Source organism: Lygodium microphyllum, chromosome 13, assembly GCF_053477565.2.
Source record: "Lygodium microphyllum isolate KBCC chromosome 13, Lygodium_microphyllum_v1.1.10, whole genome shotgun sequence".
NCBI classification, from domain to species: Eukaryota; Viridiplantae; Streptophyta; class Polypodiopsida; order Schizaeales; family Lygodiaceae; genus Lygodium; species Lygodium microphyllum.
In genome coordinates this window covers 4,134,395-4,147,872 of record NC_141147.1, presented here as the reverse complement: position 1 = coordinate 4,147,872, position 13,478 = coordinate 4,134,395, and positions in this window count along the sequence as shown.

Below are 13,478 nucleotides of genomic sequence, written 5' to 3'. Positions count from 1 at the left end.
TTTGGCCTGTGTGTGACTAAGTAGTGGAAAATTATCAAAGGTGTGCAATCCATGTAATGCGATTTGGTTTTCGTTAAAATGAATTTTCATGGAATGTGTGGAATAATCTATGTCACGGTTATATTTGTGACTCCAAGGCATTCCTAAAATAATATTACTAGCTTGCAAAGGCACAACTAAGAAATTTCTATGCTCAACATAATCACCAATTTTAATCTCTAAATCATGCACTTCTTGTGTGTACCATTGTATCAGGTGCCTAAGAATGCAACCTTTATGAAATAAAGAGTTGGAACAGTAGTCAAATTCAATTCTTTTACCAACTTCACATCATCATGCAAAACAATCTTTTCTTGATTATGCACAAAACATTTCATTGTTAACAATGAACGAGGATTTGGCATACCTGGTAAAGTATATGAAGCATCGTTGATATCATCATCATCTTTAGTGAGGTGTGAGGTGTCCGCTAGTCACAATCCACGGCACACCTTTTGGTAGTCCATCAATAGGTTTTTCGAAAATGATGCCGCCTGGTGCTCCCTTGGAACATCACGGGGTTGGTCACTTAGGCCCTACTAAGTCTACTTCGTAACGGGAGAGTTTCGGCTGTGCAGTACGTCAACCCTCCTACCCATAAGGCAAAATCCCATTCCGGCCCCCTAAAACAATGCAAGTCGGTTCTACCTAACGACTAGTTGGTTAATTTACCGTCTTCCTATTCTAAGGTTACAACAAAATGGAGTTGCAAACTAGAGGTTGGAAAGTGTATAAGCAGTGGCACTTACATACATATGTATTGAGGTTTAGTGAGTGTGGGATAGGCCTATGATATCATTGAGCTGATTAGTGTTATGTCATAGACTACTTGTTTGTTCATTCTTGGATAGCTTATTTGTAGAATGATTATGTAGTAGATAATGTCTAAAATGGTATGATATCATTCCTAGATGTCATGTCAGATGTTTAGAGAAGCAAAAAAGTAGGTTATTAAGCTGATATATTGTTGGTACAACAAAGATACTAGTGCAATCACTCAAAATGGAAATTGTCTTAGTTGAAAGAAAGCATGTTTATGTTATGCAATTGAGATTCTTAGTTATCCTTGATGTATTGATGGCTACTTGATTACTAAAATGAGATTAATTGGACTAAGTACAGAATGTATGAGTATTGCTTGCATGTTATGCAAGCATTGACTCATTAAAAAGACTATTGGTTGTGTAGGGATTTGAGCATTGATACTTTAAATAATGCAGTGAGTACACTGAGCTATTACCATGGAAAATGCTAAGAGGGGTGAAAAGATTTCACAAATAGTGGTCGAAAGGTTAGCCAACAATCAGTATGCTATTTGAAAATTCATAATAGAGAATTTTCTCATTGGAAAAGGCTATTGGGATTTATTCGCAGGAGTGGAAGTTAAGCTTAAGCTTCCTAAAAAGGAAGTAACAGCTAATCAGCTTAGGGGACATTGTGCATAGATGGAAAGAGCTTGAAGAGTGTTTCATTGGCTATATTTATGTATCTCTCATGTAATGGTCATGTGAATAATGAGTTGCAAGCCACCAGAGGATGCCTGAAATATTTTAATCAAATATTATGACACGACCACTAGTGGATGCAAAATCTAATTAAAGCACAAGTTTAACATATTGGATAGGAAAGGACAATCTATACAAGATTATGTGACCAATATACATAACATTGTAGGTCATTTAGCTCTAATGGGAGCTAATGTAAATGATGAAGATTTGGTACCAATGTCCTTGAATGGTTTGGAAAATGAATATAAATCTTTTGACACCTCTATCTTAGTACGATCTAAGATTATAGATTATAATGGGTTTATTTCATTGCTCATACATGAAGAGGTCAAATTGGGATTAGCTACTTATTCAAGTAGTTTGAAAGATAGGGATACATTATTCTATTCAAATCAAAGAGCCCATAAGTAGTCATTGAAGAGGGTTCACTCATGGAAGTGAAACTCAATAGAATGCATTTCAAAATTCCAATATCAGGCAGGGGCAAAATGATAGAGGTGGTGGTTACTTCCAAGCAAGGGGGAGATCGAATTGTAGAGATCGAGGATCATGGCAGTCATAGGCAATACATGTGAATGCTAACAAGGATATAGATGGTCACTATTGTGGCAAATATGTCCACATTGCCTATTTTTTTTTTAAAAGTAATCTAATCAAAAAGGTAAATAATAGGGACATTATGCATCATCAAGTCATGTGGAGGATGCCTTTGGTGACATGTTATTTGCTACGATGTATATTCAAAATTGTGTAGCTAAGGAAACTAGGATAGATGATGTTTGGTATATTGACTCTGGAGCATCTAACCATATGACATTGCGCATAGTGAATGCTTTATTGACATGGTTCCAAAAAAACATGGGTATGTTTGCATAAGAGATTATACTTAGCATAACATAAAAAATAAGGGTGTGGTGCCCTTGGTCATTCATGATGGGCAAAAGAAAAGTCTGTAGAATGTCTTGCATGTGTCCTTTATTCCAAATAATTTGTTGTTAGTCAAGCAGAACTTGCAGGTTTGCTTTAATCAACATGGTTGTTTTATAGAAGAGTTTGGTAATGGTTGGAAACGCATTGCTAGTGGCAATAGACATGGTCAGATTTTCACATTGGATACTACATTTCCTTAGCTGAAATCATTCATGTTTACACATGGTCAGGGTGCTATTAGAGATCTTGAAATATGGCATAAGAGGATTGGGTATGTAAATATTCAGGGCCTACAAACAATGCAAATAAATTAGCTAGTTACAAGGTTACCAAAGTCTGTATACATTGAGATAGATCATGTTTATGATGCTTGTCAATTTGGCAAACGATCTAGATTTCCATTTGTAAAACATGCCCGAAATAGCTCGAGGCTAGTATAGTTGACACACTCTAATGTATGGGGACTAACCCATAATTCATCTCTTGAAGGATCCAAAACCATTGTTAGGACTTGAATGGCACCATATATTTAATGTTATTGCGTATCTTAGTCTTTATGTGCACGTGTTATTAGAGATTGGCCTATGTGAAACCAACTTTATATGTCATGTGATACCTTTACCTAAAATAGAGGTGCATGTCCTAATATTCAAATAGTTGTATCTTTTGAGATCAGATGAATAGAATAGAAAATGAAGAATGACAGTGCCATGCTTGGTTGGTCATTGATGGTGGCTGATCTCTATTACTGTGTCTTGTTTCTCTGATTTTCTAAGTGGCTAATCATGAATTGTGTCTATGAATGTTTTCGGTTATGGTTGTTGGAAACTGTGTAGAAGTTACAAGTATGATGAATTTGCATGTGCCAACAAATTGGTATGTTCTTGTATTTGTGTTGCAGCCTTGAGAAGACATTGGCAAGTACTATGTGACATTTATAGATGACTTTAGCAGGTATACCTAAGTGTATATCTTGAAACACAAAGATGAGGTGTATGCTATTTTTAAGTATTTCAACGGGCAAGTTGAGAAGGAGTTTGATTGTTTTATCTCATGTTTGAGATCTAACAGTGGTGGGGAATATGTATCTAATGAGTTTGATGTATAGCTAGCCAAGAATGGCATTGAGAGGCATCTCTCATGTAGTTATACTCCATACAGAATGGAGTGGCTAAAGAAAGAATAGGGTACTTATGGAGATTACCCGTGCAATGCTTAATGAAGAACATATCACTATACTACTAGGTTGAAGTTGTTATGATAGCAATGCATGTGCTGAGTCAAATTTTGACTGCAAGCATTCATGAAATGAGACGGTACCAAAAATTGCATGATCATCAGCCACTTGAAAGTTTTTTGTTACATTGCATATGTCCATATCCCAAATGAAAAGAGGAGAAACTTGGATCCTAAGGCACACAAGAGTGTATCATTAGTTATGTTAAGGAATGGAAATCCTACAAATGTTTTGACCCCTCTACATAGGAAATGGATGTGAAGAATGCAATCGTGAACAATGACTTGAAAGAAGAATTACTTATGGATCAACCTAAAGGGCATGTACACCCACATTATTCAAACCATGTCTGTAAGAAGTTGAAAAAGACTCTCTATGGGCTAAAATAATTTCCAAGAGCCTAGTGTGCATGAATTAGTAATTAATTGTAGAGTCTTGGATTTATAGTTGGCAGAGCTGATCATAGTTTTTTTTACTGAAAGGAGAAATGTAGGTTTGATTGTGCTAGTCATCTATGTAGATGATCTCATTATTACATGTGATGATGACATTGGAATACAAGGTGTGATGACTATGCTGAAAATTGAGTTTGATATGAAAGATTTGGGTAAGCTAAAGTTCTTTTGGGGCATTGAAGTGGTAAATTTAGTAAATGGACTTTTGCTAATATAGATTCAATATGCTTTGGAAATGCTAAAGAAGTATGGCATGATAGATTGTAAACCACTTGAGACTCCATTGGATCCAAATATGAAATTGGATGCACATATTGGAGCTGAAATTGTAGATGTAACCACGTATATGCAGCTAGTGGGAAGTGTGATATGCTTAACCATCACTAGGTTTGATCATAGTTTTGCAGTTGGGCTTATCAATTAGTTTATGCAAAAGCCCAAGAAACCTCATTTGGATGTAATAATAAGGATCATGCGTTATGTCAAGGGAATAGTAGACTGTGAACTCATTTATGAGAGAGATAAGGACCTCAAGCTCATGTGATACAATGATGTATATTGGGCAGGATGTCCTTATGATAGACAGTGTAGTAGTGGCTATGGATTCAACCTAGTAGTGGGATGTTTACCTAGAGTAGCAAGAAACAAGCGACAGTTGCACTATGTAGTACATTGAGGCACAATATAGAGGTGACGGATTAGCAGCCTGTGAGATTGCTTGGTTGTTGAAGTTTATGGCTAATTTGGATATGTGGATAGAGGCTCTAGTGACATTGTACTGTGATAATATGACTAGTGTACTTCTAGCTACACACCCTGATTATCATGCCAAAACAAAACGTATAGAGGTACACTATCACTTCATATGTGAGATGGTACTTTCGCGAAAGGTGGATCTCCTACATGCCAAGACAGATGATCAAGTAGTTGGCATATTTATTAAGTCACTATGTAAAGATACATTCAGTCACTTTAAATAGCTACTTGGAGTACACTATCTTTCTTGAGCTTGAGGGGGAGTGTTGAGAGAGTCAAGCTCATCCACTAGCATCTTATCACTAATAGGACAATTTTGTTACTTAGCTTTTAATAGTATATGTGTGTGTGTCTAATAAGTTAGGCAATTGGACTGACTAACCATAGTTGAGATGTATGACATACATTAATTTACTAGTGTGGTTGTTGATAGTGAGGGATGATGAAATGATAGTAGATAGCTGAATAATGAAGAAGAAGAGAGCCTGTAGCTCTTGACCTTTGCTTACTCCATCTTTATCTTCCTCTACTTGAAGTTTTGTTAGTAGGATATCAAGGAGGAAGAGGAATCACTCATTAATATCTTTAGCAAGTGGTCCTTGAATGTTGGGACTAAATTCAATAATTCTCCAAGGGAAATGGTAACGGAAACTAGACCCCATAAGGTCTGGATGTCTAATTGATTAAAAAATATCTATGTTGAGGTCAAAGCCCTAAATTGGTGAGTAGGCTATTTCCTTTCTACCCTTATGAGTTTGTAGAACCAGGAGCTGATTATGGACACTGCATCATGATTGGTAATCCAATGGTTTCTCCTAATCTTGGATGTGTTAGTATGTTGTACTTGGAACCCGTGTAGTCTTTGCTATAGTGCAAATGTTCTTTGGTTCGTTCTGCACCTATGGGTGTGGATGGAAGAGAGGGAGAGAGACAGAGTGGAGCAGAAGATGAGTCTTAGCTCATTGTTGTTCTTCTTCCATTATTCTTACTTCATAATAACTGAAAGAGACTTACATACATAGGTATGACTAACCAAGAATAACTGTGGTTAAGTCCTTGACTACACCAACTTATTGAATGTCACACACGTGTACAGCTGTATCTAGCTAATGTTAGTCACACACATAAAGATAGACAGCCTGAAGAGTAATGGGAGCTTGATATTCTAACGCTCCCCCTCAACCTGAAACCATCTAATAAACTTCAAAGTCCTATTTGAAGTATATGAACTTTTCTTTACCAAGAGACTTGGTAAATATATTTACTACCTGGTCTTCAGTCTTCACATGAATCAAGTCAAGCTGCCCTATAAGAACCATTTCTCTGATGAAATGATAGTGAACCTCAATATGTTTGGATATAGCATGGTAGATATGCTTGCTAGTCAACATAACACTGCTAGGGTTATCATAATGCAATCTCACTCTACTTTCTAGTTGTATTCCTAAGACTTTCAACAGTTTCATCAACCAAACTACTTTGCAAGCCCCTAAGGCAGCTCCTCTCTGTACTCAGCTTCTATACTAGACAATGCAATAGTAGGCTATTTCTTACTCTGCCAACTAATCATACTGCTACCCAATTCAAATGCATAACCACTGGTTGACCTCTTGTCACAGGCACAACTAGCCCAATCAGTATGAGTAAACCCTGTCAAGTCAAGGGATTTTCCATATGCATAAAACAACCCATAATCTATAGAACCCTTTACATATCTCATGATCCTCCTGACTACATCTAAATGTGGTTTGTGAGGCTTCTGCATGAACTGAATAATCAGCCCCACTGCATAACATTAGTTAGGATGGGTATATCAAGCTGCCCACCATCTGTCGATACATGGTCACATTCTCTATGTCATTTCCAACATCAATCTACAGCTTGATATTATGATCAAAAGGTGTCTCCATAGGCTTGCATTTAGCCATACCATACTTTTGTAACATGTCATGAGCATACTGCTTCTGTAGCATCCATATACCTTGAGGCATAAAGATTACCTCAATCCCAAGAAAATACTTCAGCTCACCAACGTCATTGACTCTGAATTCAGCATGTAAACATGATTTAATTCCAGCAATGCCCTCTTCATCATCTCCAGTGATGATAAGATCATCTACATAAACCATTAGAAACACATATCCATGATCTGTCATCTTCGTGAATAGACTATGATTTGCATGACCCAATCTAAATCCATGTTGCTGTAAATAACTGCTGATTTGAGCATTCCATGCTCTAGGTGCTTGTTTTAGTCCATGTAAAGTCCTTTTTAGCTTACATATATGTGTAGGAAATTTCGGGTAAACATAGCCTTCAGGCTGCTCCATATATACTTCCTCAACCAAATCACTATTCAAGAAAGCATTCTTGACATCCATTTGCCATAAATTCTAGCCTTTGCATGCTGCCAAAGCAATGAGAGTTCTCACTATTGCCATTTTAGCCATTGAACTGAAAGTCTCCTCATAGTCAAGGCCATATTGCAATGCATACTCTTTTGCAACCAGCCAAGCCTTATAGCGTTCTAACGAACCATCTAACTTGCACTTAACCTTGTACACCCATTTGCAGCCAATGGGGACTTTTCCTTCAGGAAACTCAACCGATTCCCATGTCTCATTTTTAGCCAGGGCTACATACTCCTCATCCATGGAAGCACACCAGTTATCATCTATAAAACTACATCATCAAACTTTGTAGGTTCTTTGTAACCTATCACAATAGCCATATATGCATAATGGCGGGCTAAATAACCAGTGTATGTAAACCTGTCAACTAGTTTTCTAACTCTCTTAGATCTCCGTAAATGTGGCTCACTTTGAGCTTGCCTCTCATGAGGCGGTACATAACGACTCTGCCTTTGTCATACTAGATGGAATGACAAACTCACTATCCAAATTGTTGTTGTTAGATGACTCATAACCTGCTGTAAGTGGACCTGTCACATCCTCAAGCATCTTTTCTTTTCCCTCATCCAATCACCCCCTCATTGACATATCTGTGTCAGTGCACGTAGGAGTATGACTCTGCAAGTGTCCTCACCAAGGACTTACTGTAGGTGACCCATCACCTGTAGGACCACTCATATATGCACTCATTGTAGGTGTATTTTCAGCATTACTAGTGTTGGTGAAGAGCACCCTGCCACGTCACAACTCAAACCACGAACCGGCCAAGAGAGGCTACAAATGGCTTACTAGCCATGAAAAAAACCTGCAAGAAGAACTCTCCTTCTCACCAAGAACTCCTTTCTCAAAACAAAAAAGAGAAAAGGCACACAAGAAATTGAGAACTTTGAACCATCCTCTCCCTCTTCTTTTTCTCACTCTCCTTAAAAATGAGCATGAAGCATAAGGGAAAGAGACAAGAACAAGAAGGCAAGTGTTGTGCCAAATGAGGGAGAGGGAGGAATGAAGCGTGAGAGGAGAAGATAAAGGAAGAGAGAGAGTATAACCACCTCAACCTCCCACCTCCCCAAATCACCCAACAAGAAGCTTCTTCCTTTTCCTTTCTTGATATTATAAAAATTGAATTGCATACAGCTTGGCTAAGATCTAAAAGACCCTTTATTTGTGGAACGAGACAAAAGATGTTTGACCTTCCCTTTTCATTTCAACATTTTTTTTAATGTGAGCCTAAGGACTACACATTTTACATTGCTTCATATTTGATTATTAACAAATGAGTACAAAAGAAAAGTGTTAGTTTGCAAAGGATGTTTCCATGTTGAGCACATTTTGGTGCCTTTATTTGCACATATTTCTTGGTTATCATTCCTCCCGCGCTTAAGTGTGAAGCGTCCCCGTGAACAAATTTGAAGAAGAACCACGTTCAACTCTTTGAAAAACTTCATCTTCAATCTTCGGTCTTCATTTTCTTCTTGGATCTTTGAATTTCCATTGGATAAGGAGGGGAATAACACACAAAATAGAAATACACAACTAGGACGTTGAGCCTAGGTTATAAGAAACACCAAATAAAGCCACATCATGACACACAAAAAATAGGGCTTTTCAACAACTTGAACACAAAGACCTCACACTTCGCATGAACTTAAAGACAACCACTCATTAAGCACAAAAAAGAGAACCCGGAAAAGATATCACAATAAAGGAACCCTCACTAGGGATATTGAATTGGAGCTCTCCACCCACTTTAAAAGGAAAAGAGAGATAAGTTCTATTGAAAATAAAACTAAAATATAAGAAAGCAATCTCTTGTATGGTGTGATGAAGATGGAAATTCTTGATAATAAGGGGGACACATAAAAGAAGGAAATCAACCATGTGAACAAGGTACTTTGATTTAATTTTTTTAAAAGGCTAGATAGCTTATATTAATTTCCCTTTAGATATTGAGGATAAGACAAAGAAGCATGAGCCGACGATGACGTTACACGGAAGATGAGGAGCCACAAATGTCGTCGATCTGGCCATGAGAAGAAGAGGGATGGTGTTGTACCATGGAGGCTGCGAGGAGGACAGAATCTGGAACCATGTGGTAGAAGGCATGTTGCTTGCTACTCATGAACGTGGAAAAGGTGGCACACAATGGTGTTGCATAATGGAATTGGGGTAACTTTATGCGATAGGTAAGGGAGTGGTAAGAAGAAGGCGGAGTGGTTTGTCTGGGATGATGAAGAAAAGGAATGCCAGATTGCTAGTTGCCACCTACATTGCATCTCACACAACCTACAAATTTTGACTTGTGGCACATAGGGAGTGTGGTATGATGAAGGTAATGTCGATGCTGAAGGAGTACATCGCTGGTCGTTGACTTTCAATAGTCCATGAAGAGTGGGAGTAGCAACTATCTCCAAGTCGACCTCTGTATGGTGGAAGGATGGAAGCATTGGGAGAGGGGTAGTGCGAGAAGCATGGAGTGGGTTGAAGGAAAGTAGAAGGCCACGAATATGTAGGGGAATAGAAAGGCAATCTGCCATAGGGATGGAAGTGGAAGATATCAGAATGTTGCTTCTCTTCCTCCTTCCTCTTCATGCTCAAACTTTCCTTCTTGCAAGCTCCATGACCACCTCTTTCTCGGCCAGTGTACCAAATGAAGAGCACCCTGCCATAGCACAAATCAACTGGCCAAGAGAGGCTGCAAATGGCTTGCTGTCCATGAAAAAAACCTGCAAGAAGAACTCTCCTTCTCACCAATAACTCCTTTCTCAAAACACATAAGAGAAAAGGCACACAAGAAATTGAGAGCTCTGAACCATCCTCACCCTCTTCTTCTTCCTCACTCTCCATAAAAATGAGCATGAAGCATAAGAGAAAGAGACAAGAACAAGAAGGCAAGTGTTGTGCCAAATGAGGGAGAGGGAGGACTAAAGTGTGAGAGGAGAAGAGAAAGGAAGAGAGAGTGTAAACACCTCAACCTCCCACCTCCCCAAATCACCCGACAAGAAGCTTCTTCCTTTTCCTTTCTTGATACTATAAAAATTTAATTGCATACATCTTGGCTAAGGTCTAAAAGACCCTTTATTTATGGAATGAGACAAAAGGTGTTTGACCTTCCCTTTTCATTTCAACACTTTTTTTAATGTGAGCCTAAGGACTACACATTTTACATTGCTTCATATTTGATTTTTTACAAATGAGTATAAAAGCAAAGTGTTAGTTTGCAAAGGATGTTTCCATGTTGAGCACATTTTGGTGCCTTTATTTGCACATATTTATTGGTTATCAGTTGGTTGATCCATCAGTAGCCACTACAACAGGATTACCATACCATGATGCTAGCTCATAAAAAACAACATCTCTGTTAATCAATGTCTCATGTGTATACGGTCCATAACACTTGTAAGCTTTCCAATCTTGTGCATAACCAAGAAACACACTCTTGACAGCTTTTCAATCCAATTTCTTCCTCTTTTCATCATGAACATGCACATGTGCAATGCTGCCAAATACCTTCAAGTGTGATATCATGATCCAAACTATGGGTCACAAGAGGAATTAAAGTGGAAGACAGATGGATCTAAAGTCAATTGGAGAGGGATGAGCACAGGGTAACCAAGGAAGAGTCCATGTAAAGATAACTTGAGGAGAAGTAGGAGAAGACATGAAAGAAAAGGAAGAAGAAGAAGACTACAAAACTTCTTCCTTGATCCTTATATAGCTTGCAGTGCTTGTACTATCATGAAGTCCTTTTATCATAATCCTTGGCTAATCTGCCACCTTGTATTACTCCACTGTTGTCATGAGAGCTAATGACCTCTTTTAGCAACCTTTCCATGAAAGCTATGTTGGGTCACCAAGTCGTCTTGCCCTAACAATTCTAAGTTTTAGCCAATGAGTCGTAAACCAAGATAGATATTCCACCCAATCTAGAGTCTATTGAGGCTCCTTGTCCTTCCTTGTAGTTTGCAAAGTATAGGTCCATAACACCATGTTCTCACCTTTAGCTTTCTTTTCAATTTGTAATCAATAGGCTAGTTCATCTATGGAACATAACTAAAGCATGCAGTCATTTCTTCTAGAATCTTTCTCATACTGCTCTTACCAAATTTCATGGGGCAATAGACAAGCTAGTCTCACTAGCAAAAAATTTTCTATCCTTTCGAAAAAGTAGATTTTTTTCTCATAGTATCCTTGTAACCTTTCATAGTCTTGTCATCATGCCTAGCATTGTCGCACAACATATATATGCTAACAATTTCACTTCTAGATGGAGGATGCAAAGGAGTAGCTCTTCCAAGATCTTTCAATTTAGCCAATGTTATTTATAGAGCTCTCATATTCATTACAAGCTCGTCCATGACATCATCCTTTGCTACTGCTAAAGTGGGTGCAAGACATTGTGATCTAGGCAAAGGCTCAGGTCATGTAGGGGTAGCTAAAGCTCAATGATGTAACAAATTGTTGTCTCCTTGGCCTTTTGATTATCTTGGACATAGCTATTTGTACATAAGCCTAATCAATATTTAATCCTTGCTCTACACCATCATCTTCAAGAAGTTTCTCCAATTCTCTGCCTGAAATAGTGGATGCATAGCCCACAACATAAGAAAAACCTTATTTGTCTCCAAAGTTGATTTCTCCACAATGCTTAATTGCTCATGCCATCTTTCAAACTCTCTTTGTAAATTTATAGCTATAAGCCTCTTTATAGGTTTGGAAATCCAATCCAGAAAATTCATTTTAGTCATTTGGTTTGAATCTTTAAGATAAACACTTTTAGTCATTATTTGCATAGATCACATTCACTCAAGTCCTTAGTTCTAAGGCCACAATCTAATAAAAATAAATTGGCATGTCATCTAATAGAACTTTAGCCATCTCAAGAATTTTTGTATAAACATAAAGGAACTTAGTCATGTTTTTACCATCAAAATTTAGAACTTCTAAGATGGCCTTTTCCAAAGCATTTGTCACAGTCTCATATTTTTTGAACATCTCGTAAGTCTTCATTAAGTAGATGAAGTCTTTTGGTCTAACTACATCATGGTTTGCATGCATATGATCTTCCATCTTGTGGAGTATAGATGTGGCTTTTCACATAGGCTTTACCAAATAGCAAGGGGACGAGGTAGCAACTTGGGGAAGTTACTATATGTATATCCTCTACATCACATGCGCTCAAGGCCTTTATTAATATCCTTATCTGTGAATTTTTCCTAAATAAACCATAACCCTTTTCTATTCAATCTGTAAATAACCCCTTTATATTACACCCTTGTGTATGTAAAAAAATGTAACAAAATGATATTTAAAAAATACCGTGTTTTGAACCCACGTGATGCACACATATATTCATGAGTAACTTACCCGAGGGCAACAGGGGGTGGGGGAGGGAAAAGAGGGAGGTATGTGTCAAGCTACCAACCATTGGGTTTCAAAACACAACACAAAAGAGGAAATAGAATTAATATGAAACCAAAAGATGCTAAATAAACTCTTGAAGAAAACTCTATACACTAGAATATCACACATAGGTTACAAATTCTATGTCCAAGGTGATGGCTCAAACCTAACTCTATTAAGAGGATAGCTTCACCACACTGTGCAACTTGCAAATTATTTTCTACCATAGTACAATGAGAAATACAATGCTTTTTAACACCTACTATAGTGGGTATCTCTTCATGCAATTTTATCCAAAGTTAGTGCTGCTAGGCAAGCCTTTTTGGGCTAAAGGTACCCAAGAAGTGGTAGATTTACTTCAACTCTCTATAGTACAATAGCAGATCACTTTTGTGATTACCCAACCTTCATACATCAATCTGTGCATCTTATATAGAAGTTCATTGCCTTGCTTTTTATTCTATAGACATAGATTTTGCATTCTATACCTTGCTTTTTACTTTTCCCTCTTTTTGTTTTTGTGCAGGTGCCTTGATGTCTATTGCAACTTAATTCGGTCCTAATTTTATTATACAAACTCTGAAATTGTTAAAAAGTGATGTATTATATGAAAACTTACATTATTGGCTATTTGTCATATTTTTTATTCTTAGAAGGTGTCACTTTTTGAAATTTTTGGGATTGGACGACTTGTACCACTTAAGATATTAAGTCCTTGCACGTATCTAGTCCTACAAATCTT